We start from the raw sequence: 21,236 nt of genomic DNA on the forward strand, positions 1-21,236 counted from the left end.
GATATACCATATGACCCAGCAATAGCACTGCTAGGAATTTACCCACGGAATACAGGACTGCTGATGGATAGGAGCACTTGTACCCCAATGTTTATAGCAGCACTTTAAATAATAGCCAAATTATGGAAAGAGCCTAAAAATGTCCATCAACTGATGAATGGATAAAGAAGATGTGGTTTATATATATACAATGGAATACTACTTGGCAACGAGAAAGAATAAAATCTGGCCATTTGTGGCAATGTGGATGGAACTAGAGACTATTAAGTGAAATAAGTCAGGCAGAGAAAGACAGATACCATATGTTTTCATTCCATATGTGGATCCTGAGAAAATAAACAGAAGACCAGTGGGGAGGGGAAGGGGGGAAAAAAGGTACAGCAAGGGAAGGAGGTAAACCATAAGAAACTCTTAAACACTGAGAACAAACTGAGGATTGATGGGGGGGTGGGAGAGAGGGGAAAGTGGGTGATGGGGATTGAGGAGGGCACCTATTGGGATTAGCACTGGGTGTTACATGGAAACCAATTTGACAATAAATTATATTTAAAAATAAATAAATGTAAAAAAATTAAATTAAATTAAAATGTTATACTTAATAAAAAAAGAACAAATAAAGATACTGATGTTAAAAATTAATCAGACTCTATCCTATCTTTCAATGAGCTAACAGTCCAGTAGGGAACACAGACAGGTGGACAAATACATTGAACACAATAAAATAAGAACGACAATAATAACATGCTTGAGATCCAGAGGATGAAGTGACATATTCTATGGGGAGGAGGTTGGAGAAGATTGTCCTACAAGAGAGACATGGTTCCCAAGTGGGAGATGCTGAGTTTCTTGCAGATTTTCCCATTTTACTTATCTCTTTGCTGATAAATGTCCATGCATGTTTGTACTCTGTTATCACAGAGGGAGCAAACCATGCAACAGATCCTCTGTAGCTCAATCATCACATGGTCAATTTCTTTTGAAGAGCAAGAGGCATAGTTGCAAGGAACAGTTGAGTTGCCCTCATGTGTCCAGATTCCCATTTTGCATCACTTTCTCCCATCCCACACTACTTCTCTTTTTCTTAGTCTATGGAAGTGTTTCTAAAAATTGTATACTTCATAAAAAATAAAGAAATATTCCTTAATATTATTTGGTTTAGTTTTAACTTAACTGCTAAATTTGAAATTGAGTTAAATCACAAAAAGATAATGAAGACTTCCTTTTAATGGGTATGAAATATATTTATTTTTATACTTGAAAATAAGACAATTGAGCACTAGACTGACCAAGCACAGATAATCAAACAGAAGGAATATATATGCTTACAAGGATGATCCTCCTCAGAGACTCCCTGGGTTATATTTTTCATCTTCCAGTAAGAGCTCTGATAGGGTTGGTACAAATAAAGACTGGGTGCCATCCTGGCCTAGTTGGTTAAAACTACTTTACTTCTATAACTCTCATTACTCTTTTCCATTATTAACTCTGCGTGTGTGTGTGTGTGTGTGTGTGTCTGTGCAGTATGGCTCTAGAAATTAGAAAAGGGTCCTGTTCCTTAACAAAGAAAGAATGGAGATGATCACATCAGTTAGAAAATCCATACCCAAGTTCTGATAGTAAAATAAACTAGCACAAGGTAAAATAAAACTTACGTATTTTATTTACTAGATGTCGGTAGAGGCTTAAAACACTGATAATTGATATTTTGATGGATTTTCCTTTGTTCTATGAGCAGTGGTAACAACAAAATGAGAATTAAATTAATGACAGGAAATAAAACCTAACAATTTTCATTAATATTAAATATCATTGTTTCTGATAAGTCTAAACCAAGCCAATGGATCACATTAAATCTCATTAAAGAAGTTGGTCATGGTCTGGTTATTACATAAACAGAATGACATCAAGGAAAATCATATTGGTACTTAGTGTATATTTGTGTTTTTTAGACAGGACAGAATCCTCAAGTCACACCCAAACACAAGACAGTGGAGTGGTGGGGCACCTGGGTGGCTCAGTCGGTTGAGCGCCGACTTCGGCTCAGGTCATGATCTCGCGGCCTGTGAGTTCGAGCCCCGCATCGGGCCCCTGTGCTGACAGCTCAGAGCCCGGAGCCTGTTTCGGATTCTGTGTCTCCCTCTCTCTGACCCTCCCCCATTCATGCTCTGTCTCTCTCTGTCTCAAAAATGAATAAAAACGTTAAAAAAAAAATTAAAAAAAAAAAAAGACAGTGGAGTGGTGTTTGTGTGCAGTGTATATGTGTGTGGGGGGGTGGTGGTGAAAAAGGCTATGTTTAGTTCCAAAGATGAAAAGCAAAGGTCTGAAATGGACTTACATCTGAAAACCATAGGGATATCTGGTTCTTTTTTTTTTTTTTTGCAATAGAACATTATCCTCACGAATGTCTGACTAGATTTTCATATAGCCACAACTATCTAGAAACTATTTGCAGCAATAACAATAATAAAGTCAGCATAAATACACATGCTGAGGAAAGTATAACCTACTGTAAACCTTTTGTGAATCAACTGATAAGGTCATCTCTTCTACTCCAGATATTTCTTTCTTCCTAAACCTTGACCTAATATTCTAGAAGTGCATATTTTCCTCCCTGTGTATGAAGCCGTCCCTGATTTCTTCAGACCACATGAATAAATCCTTCCCCTGGCTCATTAGTACTCATTCTCAGTGCTGTATGTATCTTTCTGGTTTTTTGAATGGCTCTTATTAATGACTTCCCTTTCACTTCAGCTAAATTATAAATACCTTAAGCCTCAGGCTATGATTTGTACTTGTTCAGCAACCTTTTGATTACACGGGGGAGAACGCAACAGAGGAAGGAAGTCCAGAACACACACCAGGCACATTAAATGACAGGGTATTCATTGAAAAAAATATTTATTAATCTACTCTGTGCCAAGTTCTTTCCTTGGCTCTAGTTATTCATATAACAAAAGAGACACAGTCTTTGTCTTCATGGACATTACAAGCTACGAGGAGGCAATAGTCAGTAAGCATGTAGGCAAATGAATGACTGAAACATATCATAGTTGTCTAAAGGAAATACATTGGATTCAAGGATAGAGAGTAAGAACCAAGGCTTGACAAGGTCTAGTTTTCATTTTAGCCTTTATTTGTGTCAAAGCATTAATATGATTCCAGCTCATAAACTCTCACACACTAGAAGAAAAAGAGCTAGTGTCCCTATACACTGGCTAGAAATGACACTGGCTAGAAATGAGGTTCTCAGACTGCCTGGCTGGATATGAATTGATTCAAGAACTGGGGATAGAGAGTATACAGGCCTCATAAGGTGGAAAATTTGGGAGTTCAGCAAAGAAAGTCAACAGGTTAAGAGAGAGGTTGAAGGGAGATAGGGAAGGAAACTAGGATTAGGGTAAAACAATCCTTTCTCCAGATTATATCACCAGTTAGTAAACACATTGTTTCAAGATATATCATCCTAATAAACGGTTGAGCTTCCATCACAAAGTATTATCTCCAGTCAAATATCTGAACAATATCACAAATTCTGTATGTCAGAAATCTGCACATGATTCTTTTGGGGGGGGTTGACAAGGCTGAAATCAAAATGGTAGTGAGATATGGGGGTCTTATCAGAGACTTGGGGTCTTCTTCTAAGGTTACACTCCCATTAGCAGAATTCATTTACTTGTAGCTGTAGAACTCATGTTGGCTTCCTTCTTCAAGGTCAGCAGGAGAGTGTGTCTCCTGCTTTGAATCTCTTTAGGGGATAGCATAAACCTTCCCTTAAAGAGTTCACCTGACTAGATCAAGCACACACAGGTTAATCTCCATTTTGATTAACTCAAAGTCAGTTGATTAGGAATGTTAATTGCACCCGCAAACTTCCCTCAACCTTGTTGTATAACATAACCTAATCACAGGTTGAGATCCCATCACAGTTCAAGATAACCCGTTCCCAAGATTACACAGGAGACCTGTATCAGAAGGTGGGAATCATGTGGGACATTTAATAATTCTGCCTGTCATACTGGACCTGCATTCTCTGAGGGCATTACATTTCAGTAGTTGCATCATTTAGCAGTAGTCTCCCTTTTAATGTTCCCCATAGTTCTCTGAAGTCACTATTAAATGTTAAAAAGAGGGGCTGAATATAAATTACTATTTACACCAACCAGAAGTCATTGTTACTTTCATTTAATAATCCATTCATTCATTCATATATACATATGGCCAACTATACTCATTTCTGATAAATACTGACTTTAGAATACATTTGAGTTTTCAATTCTAGTCTGTGTTCTTAAATTCAAATGTTACACTGAAAATATTTTCTCTGTGTTATAACATCTCAAATCCCTAAGTGCTCCATGGTTTAAGTATAGGACCTTTCTTCTATTAATCTCGTTTTTCACCTAATATGGTAAAAGGACATTCACCAATATTTTTATGTATATTTTGGACTCCCAATAAATTAATGAAAATGTGTTATATTTCTAGGTGGGGGAATAATAGGGCACAGACTTTATTTCTCTTAAGAGAGATAAAGATATTATTTTGTTATTAATAATATTATCTCCCCTCCCCATTTGATAACACTACCTCTAGACACTAAATCTAACACATTACAATTCAGACCATATTTTCACATCTTTTGATTCTCTCAGTAACCCTGTGATTTAAGTATGTTTCTTTCCATCATTGTTCTTTCATTGAAGAGGAAACTGGAACTAAAAGAATTTAAGTGATTTTCAAGGTCAATTTACAAAGAACACATAGGAATCATGCCTCAAACACAGAGCTCTGAAATATGTGAGCAAAGACTGATAGAACAGATAGGAGAAATACACAAATGAAACATTATACTTAGACATTTCAAAATCTATTTCTCAACAATTGAGAGAACAACTAGATATAAAATCAGCAAAGATACAGAAGAACTCAACAATACCACCTTCAGACAGGATCTAATCAGCATTTATAGTCCACTCTCTGCAATAGCAGCAGAATATACATTCCTTAAAGTTTAATGAATGATTTACCAAGATAGGCCATATTGTGAACCATAAAATAAATTGTGAGAAGTTCAAAGATATTGAAATTATGCATAGTGTATTATCTGATCATAATGGAATCAAACTAAAAATTGATAACAGAGAGACACCAGAAAGCTTCCAAGTCTTAAAGAGAGACAGAGCATGGGAAGGTGAGGGGCCAAGAGAGAGAAGGAGACACAGAATCTGAAGCAGGCTCCAGGCTATGAGCTGTGAGCAAAGAGCCCAATGCAGGGCTCATACACACAAACCATGAGATCATGACCTGAACCGAAGTCAGATGCTTAAGCAACTGAGCCACCCAGGTGCCCCTAAGCAACACACTTCTAAATAATACAAGTGGCAAAGTTACGTATTGCTCAATGGAGACCAAAAGTACATTTATCCACATGATAATGACAAACAAAATATCAAAATTTGTAAAACATAGTGAAAACAAGTCTAAGAGGGAAGTTTATATCACTATATACTTATATGAGGAAACAAAAAATCTCAATTAATAATATAAGTTCCCACCTTAAGAAATGAGAAGAAAAATGGGGCACCAGGGTAGCTCAGTCAGTTAAGCTTTCGACTTCGACTCAGGTCATGATCTCATGTGTGGTTCGAGAGTTCAAGCCCCAGGTCGGGCTCTGTGCTGACAAGCTCAGACTCGAGCCTGCTTCAGATTCTGTCTCCATCTTTCTGCCCCTCCCCTGATCGTGCTCTGTATCTCTTTCTCTCAAATATAAAATAAAACATAAAAAATTTAAAAAAATAAAGATATTAGAAGAAAAAGAAAAATGAACCAAAACAAAGTAGGAGGGAGGACATAATAAAGATAAGAACATACATCAATGAACTTAAAAACAGAAAAATATACAACACCAATGAAACAAAAAACTGGTTATTTTAAAAGATCAGTAAAATTGACAAACCTCCAGCCAAACTGAAAAATGAAGACACAAATTGCCAATGTCAGGAATAAGGAGTGAATATCATTACAGACCATGTTGACATTACAGGGATATTAAGAGAATAAACAATTCTACACAGATAAATATTTAATTAGATAAAATAGATCAATTCCTTCAAGTGCACAATCCAAAATAAATCACCAATTATGAAATATATAATTTGAATAGCCTTATAACTACAAAGACATTGAAATCAAAATATAAAAAATCCTTAAAAAGAAAAAATCCTTGGAGTAGTATCGATAGAAAGTCTAAGAGAACTTTAAAGAACAATTTCCATTCATTCTACACAAACTCCTTAAGAAAGTAGTAGAGGATAGAATACTTCTCACATCATTCTCTGAGGTCAGTATTACATTGATACCTGACAAACACAGTTGGCAAACAAAACAAAAAAACTATAAATCAATATCATTCATGAATGTAGATGCAAAAAATCCTTTGAAAAAGATTAGCTAATAGAAATTAGCAATATATAAAATACTTTTATGCTATGACCAAGTAGGCTATATTCTAGGGATTCAAGACTGGCTTAATATTAAAAAAACAATATAATCTATCATATTAATAGGCCTTGGAAGAACAATCACATAATCATATCAATTACTTTAGAAAAATATATTTGACAAAATCCATACATATGATGAAACTCTCAGAAAGTTAGAAATAGAGGAGAATTGGGGTTAATCTGGGTTAATCACTCTCACCACTGTTTTTTTTTTTAATTGGTTTTGTCATTTTGTTTTGTTTGTTTGTTTTTAATCTATCTGTCTCACCACTGTGACAATGAAAAACAATGCCTTTTTACTCAGTGATACCTGGAGAAGTAAACACAAATGATAGCAATGCAGAGATAATGGATTTCTTAAGTTTTTGGTTCAATAAGCCAAATTTCATATATTTGGATCCCAAAGGGAAAAAGAATAGCTTAGTAATGGCAAATTCAGAATCAAAGTAACAGATTCAAATTAGTTTTTGCTTACTTTATTTTTTTTAAAATGTTTATTTATTTTTGAGACAGAGAGAGACAGAGTGCAAGTGGGGGAGGGGCAGAGAGAGAAGGAGACACAGAATCTGAAACAGGCTCCAGGCTCTGAGCGGTCAGCACAGAGCCCGACGCGGGGCTCGAACCCACGGACTGTGAGATCATGACCTGAGCCGAAGTCGGACGCTCAACCGACTGAGCCACCCAGGCGCCCCAGTTTTTGCTTATTTTAAATAACTAGGGAGGCGCTCTTACCACTGTGATCTCACATAGTACTTTGAGTCTTGGCCAGTGCAATATAGCAAGAAAAAGAAATAAGAGATATACAGGCTAGAAAGGAAGAAATAAAGGAGTCTCTATTTGTAGATAATGTAATAGTGTAATAGTAATCTACTGATGTAATAGTAATATTGTATCCAATAAGATTCCATGAAAATAAATACCATTCCACTACCATGGTTGGTTGGACATGAACAAGAGTTTAAGTTCTCGATGACTTTGTTGGTCACTATATCAGGTCTGGACTTATTTTTGGAATTTCTATTACTTGAGAAAACTAAACTCCTTGTTCTGCTAAGATACTATGCATATAATCTCTTACACATAAGTGAAGAGCAACCCTTAACTGATTTAGGTAATCCATTTTCCTATTTTTAAAATAAGCATAATGAACTGAAACTCTCACAGGAAGTTAAGAAATTTGTATTGTGAAGAATGGCCCTTTGGACTGAATTATGCTCCCGCCATCCCCTGCCAACCATATATTTAAGCCTTAATGCCCAATATGACTATATTTGGAGAAAGGGCCTCCAGAGAGGTGATTAAGGTTTAAAATGTGGTCCAAAGGGTGGGACCCTGATCTGATAGGAGTGGTGTACTTGTAAGAGAAAGAGACAAAATCTCTCGCTCTCTCTCTCACTCTCTCTCTCCACACACAAACAGAAAAGGGATCCTGCAAGAAGATGGCCATCTATAACCCAGGAAAAGAGTCTTTACCAGAAACCAACTCTGAGGGCACACTGATCTTGGACTTCTAACTTCCAGAGTAGTGAGAACATAAATGTTTGTTGTTGAAATCACCCAGACTGTAGTCTTTGACTATGATAGCCTGAGTGGATGATTATAAATGGCATCACAGAAACCAAGGAACTAGGTATTTTTCAGAAGCATTCTGCTTGGACAACAGTATTAAATCCGGAAATAAAATCAAGACAAGCAAATGAGTACAAGTGACATTTAAAAATCAGGTGTATTGAGAATAAAACAAAAAAAAAATAGTAACTGTATTCTTACATTCACATGTTTAGATTTTACAAGTAAAATTATGTCACATATTTTATTATGTTTCATGACAGTGAGTCATCAAAATATATTGGTAGCTCCCTTACCATATTAACGGTTATTGAGTAACAATACAGACATGGTGTTGTGTGTTTCGTGAACATTCTGTGAGTTTGATCAGAATGGTGAATGGTATCTGGGTACAGAGAGAGACAATGGGCCTCATACCAAACTTCAGTAAAGAAGCCAATAAATAAACAAGATTTCCTACATGAGGAAAAAGAGATTAACTTAATATAATATGAGCTTCAAAGGAATTTTATTTCTAATGCACTGATGGAAGAGTAATGGTTAAAAAGCTGGAAATGGAGAAAACTATAGCCATTTTTAGCCCTTCGGTACAAATTTGTGGTACTGGCAGTTACAAAATAATCACTTTGAGAAGTCAAAGAGAAATAAGCAGTAAGTCAAGCAAGTTCCTGAGACATAGCAGTGAATAAATTACATGTAGAGAGAATGATCTAAGGGCTCTCCATCCTGGACATATACAAAAGGCTTCCATTCTTCCTGGGGAGCACTGAACATCACTGTGCTTGTTCCTGAATATATACTACTCATATGTAGGGAAACCACTGAACATATGTTACAAGTTCATTCATATTCCTGGCCAGGGAACTTGAAAACCACTGAAACACATTCCAACACCAGCAATGAAGTTTCTATTAGAGCTGTCTACATTAGCCTGCAGAACAAGCTTAATGAGACATCTTTCCTTTCTCCCTTCTTTCTACCCCATTAGCTTCTCTCCCGGGAGGAAACTATATTACTGTAGCTATCTTCACCCTTCCATGACCTTAGAGCTCAGTGCATGGAGAGAGCTTAAAATGTACAAAGGCCTTAGTATAATTCAATAAAAAAAGAAGCATCATCAATATCCTCAGACCTAGACGATGGGGAGACTCTGCCGCTGAAGTTTCTGAATTTAGTTTGCCCTGCACCCTGAGAAGAATAGGGGCCAGCACTACCAAGCAACAAAGTATCTGCTATCTTACCTGACAAGTGATATGGAAGACCTTTAATGTCAACTTTGCAAAAACCTGGCAAGCAGAAAACAAAGTAATCGACAATACTATGTGTGAAATGAAGCTAAAATCAAAATAAATTTACCTCCATGAAAACATGTCCATGTGCAAGAGAAAAGGAAATTTCTATGGGTAGCAATAGCAAGGTACAAGCATATTAAAAACATGATTTAAAGTCTTTTAGATTTTCCAGTATTCATGCCACACAATGTGAGTCACGAAATAAGATTTACCACCTAGGAAGGAAAGAGGATTACGATGTGAGGTACAAATGACTTCAGATACAAGAATTGGATAGATTACTGTTTTATATGAGGCACACAAAGGTGATAAATAAAACCTAAGAGTCAGCAATCATGCCATATATACAAATGACTAGATATTCTACTTTTGTTCTCATGGCACAAAGCCATTTTGTGCCTGAAGATATGCCAGGAATCTCAGCTCTTCTGTCCATTTATTATTGGGTCATATTCAATCTCTTGATACACTATGAAACATTTAAACTGCAAAATTTAGTGTTGTAACATTTTGCCAGAGATTACAGTTTTATTTGGAACTGCTCTTAATAATGAGAAAGGAAACATAGAGAAAATAGATTTTGTAGAAAGAGATGGTTTTGTAATCAACACAAATACTGGAAGAATTTTCATCATAAAAAATTTCAGAGGTCTATAAGAGGTCTCCCTCTTCCCCAAACTGCAAAGAGCACTTCTAGACACACACACACACATACACACACACACACACACACACACACACACAGACCATAGACACAGGACTTTGTACAGACCTTAATTTGAGTAGAGTTACCCTGCTAACCTTTCTTACAATGTGATTGCTTTCTTATACAGTAGCAATCAGGAAAAAAAGACGTGGGGGGGGGTGGTTTATAATTTATAAAAACACGTGTGGGTAAGACAAAGGTTGCATGCTTTCAATACTGAACACTTAGAGATTTCTTCATATGAAATCATTCATTTCATATATTACCTCTACAACAAAGGCTTGTTAGGCTTTGGAACAAATGGAGGCTTGCACTAGCATGGCAATATAGCATTGGAAAAGGTCAAAGTCCCTTCCCAATTTTGGACCCCTTCCAGAACCAGGATGTGGTAGATTCTATTCTGATTCAGAATATTTGTTCCTACTCCATGGGAGAAAATTGAACATTTCTGCCATGTTCATAGTGTGTTTCACCATGTAGCTTATTTTTTTTTAATATATGAAATTTATTGTCAAATTGGTTTCCATACAACACCCAATGCTCGTCCCAAAAGATGCCCTCTTCAATACCCATCACACACCCTCCCCTCCCTCCCACCCCCCATCAACCCTCAGTTTGTTCTCAGTTTTTAAGAGTCTCAAAAATATGGAACGCTTCACGAATTTGCATGTCATCCTTGTGCAGGGGCCATGCTAATCTTCTCTGTATCATTCCAATTTTAGTATATGTGCTGCCGAAGCGAGCACTCACCATGTAGCTTATATTGCCTCTCACAGTGAAATAATTTTATTTTTCCACCCTCTGATATGAGGAATGGCAATTTGATTCACTTTGGCTGATGGGTTGGGAAGAACTAGTGTGTGTCTCTTCTGAACACAAGTTCAAGAGTATTTATGGTTCCACCACCTCTTTTCCCTGTGCCACAAGACCTGTCATAGCCAAACAAAAATGGCTTCTACAGCCTGGAGTGAAAATAAAGAAGAGGAGTACCACAAACACCAAAGCAAAAGGTAACATAAACAAAATAAAATGATACTTTGTTTTTTAAGTCATTGAGACGTGCAGGTTATTATAGCATACTCTAGTCTATCCTGGGGATACACAGAATGACACAGAAGGTGGCATAAATATTTTTAAATACATAATATTTTATAAACAATGTAATATTTTAGTATATTTTATACTTAATATAATTTCATTAGAAACTTAACCAATCATTTTGACAAGTGGTTAACCAGAGTTACGTTGATTGTAACCATTTTATCTTCAGTTGGTGGTTCAGTAACATTACATCTGATCCCATGGTTTACATGCCATCTCAACTGATCCTTTGTACCATTTAGTAATATTTCAACAGGTTTCAAATGCTCTGAGTTAGCAATTTCAATTTTAGGAAACCTTGAAATCAATAAACAAATGCATAAAGCTTTTTGTGCAAGCATTTCTTACATTATTTTAAAAAAATAGTGAAAACAAACAATATCCAACAACAGAAGATGAGCTAAATAAATTCAGGTATAACTTTAAAATAAGCAGAATATTTCACATCATAGAGGAACATTTACACCTGTGATAAATGTTCAAAATACACTGAGAAAAAAATCATATTATAACACAATATATATGGTATGATCCCAAAGTTATTAAAATTATATAAATGAATAAAATTATGGTAATGTAAAAACAGGTACTTTTTTTTCTTATACTTACCTATGCTTTCAATATTATATGCTACAAATTGGTATTATTATAATGAGGTAATAATGATGTTCTATGGAATATTACTGAATGGAAGAAAAGCACATGACTGTATGATACACCAAAGTTGTGGTGACATATACACATAGTACATCTTTAGAACACTGTACATAGAATTATTAATGTTGATTAACTGTGGTGCGAAGCAAAGGACCAGAAAACTTCCACTTTATTCTCTGTACAGTTTAATATTACATTTTTATAATAAGCACATAGTAATTTATAATTTGAAAACTTCACTAATGTTATTAAACATACAAACACATGAACACACACATGCATGTGCACACACACACACATTTTGGGCCCTGTAAAATGAGAGCCAGTTAAACTTAGTGTCTTCACTATTATAGCGAGATGTCCTCACTGAATAGAATAGGGACACAGATATTCAATTTTCAAAACCTTCAAGGTGGAGTAAAAGACTAAACCCAGGCCAACTTGAATACTCTATTTGGAGTTATTCTTAGTGCTCATATTATACTGAAGTAAACTACTAATTTATCTCTAAAGAGAGAATGTACTGGTCACACCCACATTTTCCAGGCTCTGGTCCAATATTTAAGCCTCAAAAACAAAAATCACTTGAAGAAAAAAACAAAGGGCCTGGTCTCAAGAAACCAGGTCACAGAGCCTGAGAAAAAAAAACTTCAGGAGAGGTTCCGGAAGATGGCGGCGTAGGAGGACGCTGGGCTCACCGCGCGTCCTGCTAATCACTTAGATTCCACCTACACCTGCCTAAAGAACCCAGAAAACCGCCAGAGGATTAGCAGAACGGAGTCTCCGGAGCCAAGCGCAGACGAGAGGCCCACGGAAGAGGGTAGGAAGGGCGGCGAGGCGGTGCGCACTCCACGGACTGGCGGGAGGGAGCCGGGGCGGAGGGGCGGCTCGCCGGCCAAGCAGAGCCCCCGAGTCGGGCTGGCAAAAGCGGAGGGGCCGGACGGACTGTGTTCCGACAGCAAGCGCGACTTAGCGTCTGGGAGGTCAGAAGTTAACAGCTCTGCTCAGAAAGCGGGAAGGCTGGAGGACAAAGGGAGGGAGAGCTGCTGAGCCCCCGGACGGACGGCAGAGCTCAGCTTGGCGGGGAACAAAGGCGCTCGCCAGCGCCATCTCCCCCGCCCATCCCCCAGCCAAAATCCCAAAGAGAACCAGTTCCTGCCAGGGAACTTGCTCGCTCCGCGCAAACACCCAACTCTGTGCTTCTGCGGAGCCAAACCTCCGGCAGCGGATCTGACTCCCTCCCGCTGCCACAGGGCCCCTCCTGAAGTGGATCACCTAAGGAGAAGCGAGCTAAGCCTGCCACTCCTGCCCCCAGTGCACCTTGCCTACCCACCCCGGCTAATACACCAGATCCCCAGCACCACAAGCCTGGCAGTGTGCAAGTAGCCCAGACGGGCCACGCCACCCCACAGTGAATCCCGCCCCTAGGAGAGGGGAAGAGAAGGCACACACCAGTCTGACTGTGGCCCCAGCGGTGGGCTGGGGGCAGACATCAGGTCGGACTGCGGCCCCGCCCACCAACTCCAGTTATACACCACAGCACGGGGGAAGTGCCCTGCAGGTCCTCACCGCTCCAGGGACTGTCCAAAATGACCAAACGGAAGAATTCCCCTCAGAAGAATCTCCAGGAAATAACAACAGCTAATGAACTGATCAAAAAGGATTTAAATAATATAACAGAAAGTGAATTTAGAATAATAGTCATAAAATTAATCGCTGGGCTTGAAAACAGTATACAGGACAGCAGAGAATCTCTTGCTACAGAGATCAAGGGACTAAGGAACAGTCACGAGGAGCTGAAAAACGCTTTAAACGAAATGCAAAACAAAATGGAAACCACCACGGCTCGGATTGAAGAGGCAGAGGACAGAATAGGTGAACTAGAAGATAAAGTTATGGAGAAAGAGGAAGCTGAAAGAAAGAGAGATAAAAAAATCCAGGAGTATGAGGGGAAAATTAGAGAACTAAGTGATACACTAAAAAGAAATAATCTACGCATAATTGGTATCCCAGAGGAGGAAGAGAGAGGGAAAGGTGCTGAAGGGGTACTTGAAGAAATTATAGCTGAGAACTTCCCTGAACTGGGGAAGGAAAAAGGCATTGAAATCCAAGAGGCACAGAGAACTCCCTTCAGACGTAACTTGAATCGATCTTCTGCACGACATATCATAGTGAAACTGGCAAAATACAAGGATAAAGAGAAAATTCTGAAAGCAGCAAGGGATAAACGTGCCCTCACATATAAAGGGAGACCTATAAGACTCGTGACTGATCTCTCCTTTGAAACTTGGCAGGCCAGAAAGGCTTGGCACGATATCTTCAGTGTGCTAAACAGAAAAAATATGCAGCCGAGAATCCTTTATCCAGCAAGTCTGTCATTTAGAATAGAAGGAGAGATAAAGGTCTTCCCAAACAAACAAAAACTGAAGGAATTTGTCACCACGAAACCAGCCCTACAAGAGATCCTAAGGGGGATCCTGTGAGACAAAGTACCAGAGACATCACTACAAGCATAAAACATACAGACATCACAATGACTCTAAACCCGTATCTTTCTATAATAACACTGAATGTAAATGGATTAAACGCGCCAACCAAAAGACATAGGGTATCAGAATGGATAAAAAAACAAGACCCATCTATTTGCTGTCTACAAGAGACTCATTTTAGATCTGAGGACACCTTTAGATTGAGAGTGAGGGGATGGAGAACTATTTATCATGCTACTGGAAGCCAAAAGAAAGCTGGAGTAGCCATACTTATATCAGACAAACTAGACTTTAAATTAAAGGCTGTAACAAGAGATGAAGAAGGGCATTATATAATAATTACAGGGTCTATCCATCAGGAAGAGCTAACAATTATAAATGTCTATGCGCCAAATACCGGAGCCCCCAGATATATAAAACAGTTACTCATAAACATAAGCAACCTTATTGATAAGAATGTGCTCATTGCAGGGGACTTTAACACCCCACTTACAGAAATGGATAGATCATCTAGACACACAGTCAATAAAGAAACAAGGGCCCTGAATGATACATTGGATCAGATGGACTTGACAGATATATTTAGAACTCTGCATCCCAAAGCAACAGAATATACTTTCTTCTCGAGTGCACATGGAACATTCTCCAAGATAGATCATATACTGGGTCACAAAACAGCCCTTCATAAGTTTACAAGAATTGAAATTATACCATGCATACTTTCAGACCACAATGCTATGAAGCTTGAAATCAACCACAGGAAAAAGTCTGGAAAACCTCCAAAAGCATGGAGGTTAAAGAACACCCTACTAACGAATGAGTGGGTCAACCAGGCAATTAGAGAAGAAATTAAAAAATATATGGAAACAAACGAAAATGAAAATACAACAATCCAAACGCTTTGGGACGCAGCGAAGGCAGTCCTGAGAGGAAAATACATTGCAATCCAGGCCTATCTCAAGAAACAAGAAAAATCCCAAATACAAAATCTAACAGCACACCTAAAGGAAATAGAAGCAGAACAGCAAAGGCAGCCTAAACCCAGCAGAAGAAGAGAAATCATAAAGATCAGAGCAGAAATAAACAATATAGAATCTAAAAAAACGGTAGAGCAGATCAACGAAACCAAGAGTTGGTTTTTTGAAAAAATAAACAAAATTGACAAACCTCTAGCCAGGCTTCTCAAAAAGAAAAGGGAGATGACCCAAATAGATAAAATCATGAATGAAAATGGAATTATTACAACCAATCCCTCAGAGATACAAACAATTATCAGGGAATACTATGAAAAATTATATGCCAACAAATTGGACAACCTTGAAGAAATGGACAAATTCCTAAACACCCACACTCTTCCAAAACTCAATCAGAAGGAAATAGAAAGCTTGAACAGACCCATAACCAGTGAAGAAATTGAATCGGTTATCAAAAATCTCCCAACAAATAAGAGTCCAGGACCAGATGGCTTCCCAGGGGAGTTCTACCAGACGTTTAAAGCAGAGATAATACCTATCCTTCTCAAGCTATTCCAAGAAATAGAAAGGGAAGGAAAACTTCCAGACTCATTCTATGAAGCCAGTATTACTTTGATTCCTAAACCAGACAGAGACCCAGTAAAAAAAGAGAACTACAGGCCAATATCCCTGATGAATATGGATGCAAAAATTCTCAATAAGATACTAGCAAATCGAATTCAACAGCATATAAAGAGAATTATTCACCATGATCAAGTGGGATTCATTCCTGGGATGCAGGGCTGGTTCAACATTCGCAAATCGATCAACGTGATACATCACATTAACAAAAAAAAAGAGAAGAACCATATGATCCTGTCAATCGATGCAGAAAAGGCCTTTGACAAAATCCAGCACCCTTTCTTAATAAAAACCCTTGAGAAAGTCGGGATAGAAGGAACATACTTAAAGATCATAAAAGCCATTTATGAAAAGCCCACAGCTAACATCATCCTCAATGGGGAAAAACTGAGAGCTTTTTCCCTGAGATCAGGAACACGACAGGGATGCCCACTCTCACCGCTGTTGTTTAATATAGTGCTGGAAGTTCTAGCATCAGCAATCAGACAACAAAAGGAAATCAAAGGCATCCAAATTGGCAAAGATGAAGTCAAGCTTTCGCTTTTTGCAGATGACATGATATTATACATGGAAAATCCGATAGACTCCACCAAAAGTCTGCTAGAACTGATACATGAATTCAGCAAAGTTGCAGGATACAAAATCAATGTACAGAAATCAGTTGCATTCTTATACACTAACAATGAAGCAACAGAAAGACAAATTAAGAAACTGATCCCATTCACAATTGCACCAAGAAGCATAAAATACCTAGGAATAAATCTAACCAAAGATGTAAAAGATCTGTATGCTGAAAACTATAGAAAGCTTATGCAGGTAATTGAAGAAGATATAAAGAAATGGAAAGACATTCCCTGCTCATGGATTGGAAGAATAAATATTGTCAAAATGTCAATACTACCCAAAGCTATCTACACATTCAATGCAATCCCAATCAAAATTGCACCAGCATTCTTCTCGAAACTAGAACAAGCAATCCTAAAATTCATATGGAACCACAAAAGGCCCCGAATAGCCAAAGTAATTTTGAAGAAGAAGACCAAAGTAGGAGGCATCACAATCCCAGACTTTAGCCTCTACTACAAAGCTGTCATCATCAAGACAGCATGGTATTGGCATAAAAACAGACACATAGACCAATGGAATCGAATAGAAACCCCAGAACTAGACCCACAAACGTATGGCCAACTCATTTTTGACAAAGCAGGAAAGAACATCCAATGGAAAAAAGACAGTCTCTTTAACAAATGGTGCTGGGAGAACTGGACAGCAACATGCAGAAGGTTGAAACTAGACCACTTTCTCACACCATTCACAAAAATAAACTCAAAATGGATAAAGGACCTGAATGTGAGACAGGAAACCATCAAAACCTTAGAGGAGAAAGCAGGAAAAGACCTCTCTGACCTCAGCCGTAGCAATCTCTTACTCGGCACATCCCCAAAGGCAAGGGAATTAAAAGCAAAAGTGAATTACTGGGACCTTATGAAGATAAAAAGCTTCTGCACAGCAAAGGAAACAACCAACAAAACTAAAAGGCAACCAACGGAATGGGAAAAGATATTTGCAAATGTCACATCGGACAAAGGGCTAGTATCCAAAATCTATAAAGAGCTCATCAAACTCCACACCCGAAAAACAAATAACCCAGTGAAGAAATGGGCAGAAAACATGAATAGACACTTCTCTAAAGAAGACATCCGGATGGCCAACAGGCACTTGAAAAGATGTTCAACGTCGCTCCTCATCAGGGAAATACAAATCAAAACCACACTCAGATACCACCTCACGCCAGTCAGAGTGGCCAAAATGAAGAAATCAGGAGACTATAGATGCTGGAGAGGATGTGGAGAGACGGGAACCCTCTTGCACTGTTGGTGGGAATGCAAATTGGTGCAGCCGCTCTGGAAAGCAGTGTGGAGGTTCCTCAGAAAATTAAAAATAGACCTACCCTATGACCCAGCAATAGCACTGCTAGGAATTTACCCAAGGGATACAGGAGTACTGATGCATAGGGGCACTTGTACCCCAATGTTTATAGCAGCACTCTCAACAATAGCCAAATTATGGAAAGAGCCTAAATGTCCATCAACTGATGAATGGATAAAGAAATTGTGGTTTATATACACAATGGAATACTACATGGCAATGAGAAAAAATGAAATATGGCCTTTTGTAGCAACGTGGATGGAACTGGAGAGTGTGATGCTAAGTGAAATAAGCCATACAGAGAAAGACAGATACCATATGGTTTCACTCTTATGTGGATCCTGAGAAACGTAACAGAAACCCATGGGGGAGGGGAAGGGAAAAAAAAAAAAAAAAAAAAGAGGTTAGAGTGGGAGAGAGCCAAAGCATAAGAGACTGTTAAAAACTGAGAACAAACTGAGGGTTGATGGGGGGTGGGAGGGAGGGCAGGGTGGGTGATGGGTATTGAGGAGGGCACCTTTTGGGATGAGCACTGGGTGTTGTATGGAAACCAATTTGACAGTAAATTTCATATATTAACAAATAAATAAATAAATTAAAAAAAAAAAAAAAAAAAAAAAAAAAACTTCACACACACCAAAAAAAAAAAAAAAAAAAAAAGAGGTGAGGCTTGGGTTTCTCAATGGCTCACTCCGCCTGTGATTTGAGATTGGCCAACTCTGACCTGTAATTTCATTCATCTCTACACTAGATGTATTTTCTAGGAAAACAATGATTGTTTAGGAGTAAATGAATGACAAAATGATTTATCTTAAAGATGTATTTCCATTGGATCATTAAAACATAATATATTTTCATTTCTAAGAATGTTAAAAGTAGAAGGATTTTCAGAAGAAAAAAGTTATTATATAATATTGTCCCCTTTCATTATTATTAAAATGTGCTTGTTTCACTTTTTGTTTGGATTTATATTCTAACAGAACTCACTCTTCAGAATACAATATGATCCATGACTATTTACGGTTCTACAAGTTTCATAATATATCCCAATATAACTATTATAGCAGAGGAACAGAATTAACAAGGATAAGGGTAATTGAATCATAATGCATAGTCTATGAAGTTAAAAATGTTTTTAATCATTAATGTAGCAATGACTAAAGGAATATAATTCTTAGCAATTCTAAGTAGGCTAAGGTCTGACTATAACAATCCCTCTTACAACACTAAATTAGCCCTACAGTTTCAGTGATTACAATAACAAATGCATTAAAAATATAACATCTATCTGCTTGGAGTACACTTGGACTTGGCTGTCAACATTGCAAACTGACATGATTCATAGATATTCAAGGCCATGAAAGAACCACACTCTTTCATCCTGTGATTTGTCAAGAACTAATTTGAAGGCGGGGGGGGAAAGAAAGCATTTGTGGCATTATCTAAAATAGTAGAAAATTGGAGCAAAGATAAATATCCAAAAAATAGGGGTACTGTTAAAACTTTTAGTGAGACTATGATATTTTATGTACATTTTATGACCATTCAAAATAAAGTTATAAATCTTAATGACATTGGAGAACATGTATGATCCACCCTGATATTTTGGTGTCTAACACAGGTCATGCAATGTGAGATGAAACAAGACAGAACACAAAATATTTGTTGTGATTCAGGGGCACCTGTGTGACTCAGTCAGTGAGTGTCCGAATTCAGCTCAGCTCATGATCTCATGGTTGGTGGGTTTGAGCCCTGTGACGGGCTCTGTGCTGACAGCTCAGAGCCTGGAGCCTGCTTCAGATTCTGTGTCTCCTCTCTCTGCCCCTCACCCTCTTGCACTCTGTCTCCCTCTCTCTCAAAAACAAAGAAACATTAAAAAAAATAAAGAAATATGTTTGCTGTCATTCAGTGATGTAGAACACCTATCCATGTGGGCAAAGATAAGAAAGGGAAGAAGCTTAACTGGAACTACAGTTGTATTAGTTGGTAGGGGGTTAGATGGTTTATTTTTCTTTTAGAAAAATTGCATAGTGTTCTATTTTTATTTTTGTAATTATAAAAAACTGGACAAAGAAAAAATACACAGATACTTTCAAGTCTATATGTTCAGAACAAGTGATGTATTGAAACACACAAAAAAGATCTGAGAACTTAGTATGTAACCGTGACTTTCAAACCAACACTATCTGTAGATGACACAGTATCAAAGATCACATTATATCAACTATTACCAGTTTCAATCTGCCTTTTGATTTTATCTATTTACCTAGTGTTTAACCAATTTTTTCTATTAAGGTCCAGTCATTCTGGCTTGTGACTGACTGGGCGGAATGATTTCAATTAGATAACTACGGTCAAGGTGGAACACTATTTTCTCTAAGTCCTGTTCAAGTGAGTAACCAGAGAGGTGACATATGATAAGAAACACCTGAGCCAGGGCTAGCTGTACCTGCCAGACCTACTCTAATGTTGACTCAAGATTTCCTAAAGCAAAAATCAGTCAACAATTCAAAATCCCACGGTTCCCGTAAGACTGTAGATCACTCTGTTTCAAAGCCCGGTATAGGCGGGTGGGGGTGGGGGGTGGGAAGCTAACGTAAGGTGAAAATTAAGGGATGATCACTGTATCCTACACATTTCTATTAAATGGCAAATATTTTTTAAAGTTTCAGAGAGGCAGAAATGCAGGGCTCAGGTTCTAAGAGGCTGATTTTGCATTGCAGAAGCTGCAGTACCTCAGCTGAGACCCCTACATTCAAAAAAGGCCCTAGTGGTTGTTCTGTGTTCCTGTTTCTTTTTGTTATTATGATTATTTTAACTTTCTTGGTTTTTGAGAGAGAGGGAAAGAGAGAGAGACAGAGAGACAGAGTATGAGTGAGGAAGGGGCAGACAGGGGGAGACAGAATCGCAAGCATGCTCCATGTACCCAGTTGTCAGCACAGAGCTGGAAGAGAGACTCAAACTCCCAACCCATGAGGTCATGACTTGAACTGAAGTCAGATGCTTAACCAACTGAGCCACCCAGGGGCCCCCGTGTTCCTATTTCTAATACAAGTGTTATCCCTGGTGACAAATTATAATGTGCCTTTGTTTTTTTTTCTTTTTTGAGGCCTACAAACAAGAAGTAGAATCAAATCCAAAACAACTTCTTCCAGTTTGAGACGTCAGTCCCCAAAGACTAAAGAAAATTAATTCTTTGATATATTCCTTTTTCTTTATTTCTTAAACTCTCACAAAAAAAAAAAAAAAAAAACAGCCACCTTCTCAAACTCTGCACCTATCTCTAGAAGAATTACTGAAAACATCAGAGTAGTGAGTCTCATGGTATTTTTATTTTTCTTATTACTATTTCAGGAATATTAGATAACAGATAGATATTAGATAACATATATGAC

At 37.9% G+C, this 21,236-nt stretch overlaps 1 protein-coding gene and 1 non-coding gene across 6 annotated transcripts in view; both read right to left on the minus strand.

Moving 5' to 3' along the window:
* The window catches only part of LRRC4C (leucine rich repeat containing 4C), a 1,203,118-nt gene that overhangs the window by 1,029,171 nt on the left and 152,711 nt on the right, over window positions 1–21,236 (minus strand). The gene's annotated exons all lie outside the window — the stretch shown is intronic.
* Window positions 10,710–10,816, minus strand: LOC131489015 (U6 spliceosomal RNA). The gene has a single exon (XR_009250376.1). It is a non-coding gene; the product is annotated as a U6 spliceosomal RNA (small nuclear RNA).

Source organism: Neofelis nebulosa, chromosome 10 (assembly GCF_028018385.1).
Source record: "Neofelis nebulosa isolate mNeoNeb1 chromosome 10, mNeoNeb1.pri, whole genome shotgun sequence".
NCBI lineage: Eukaryota > Metazoa > Chordata > Mammalia > Carnivora > Felidae > Neofelis > Neofelis nebulosa.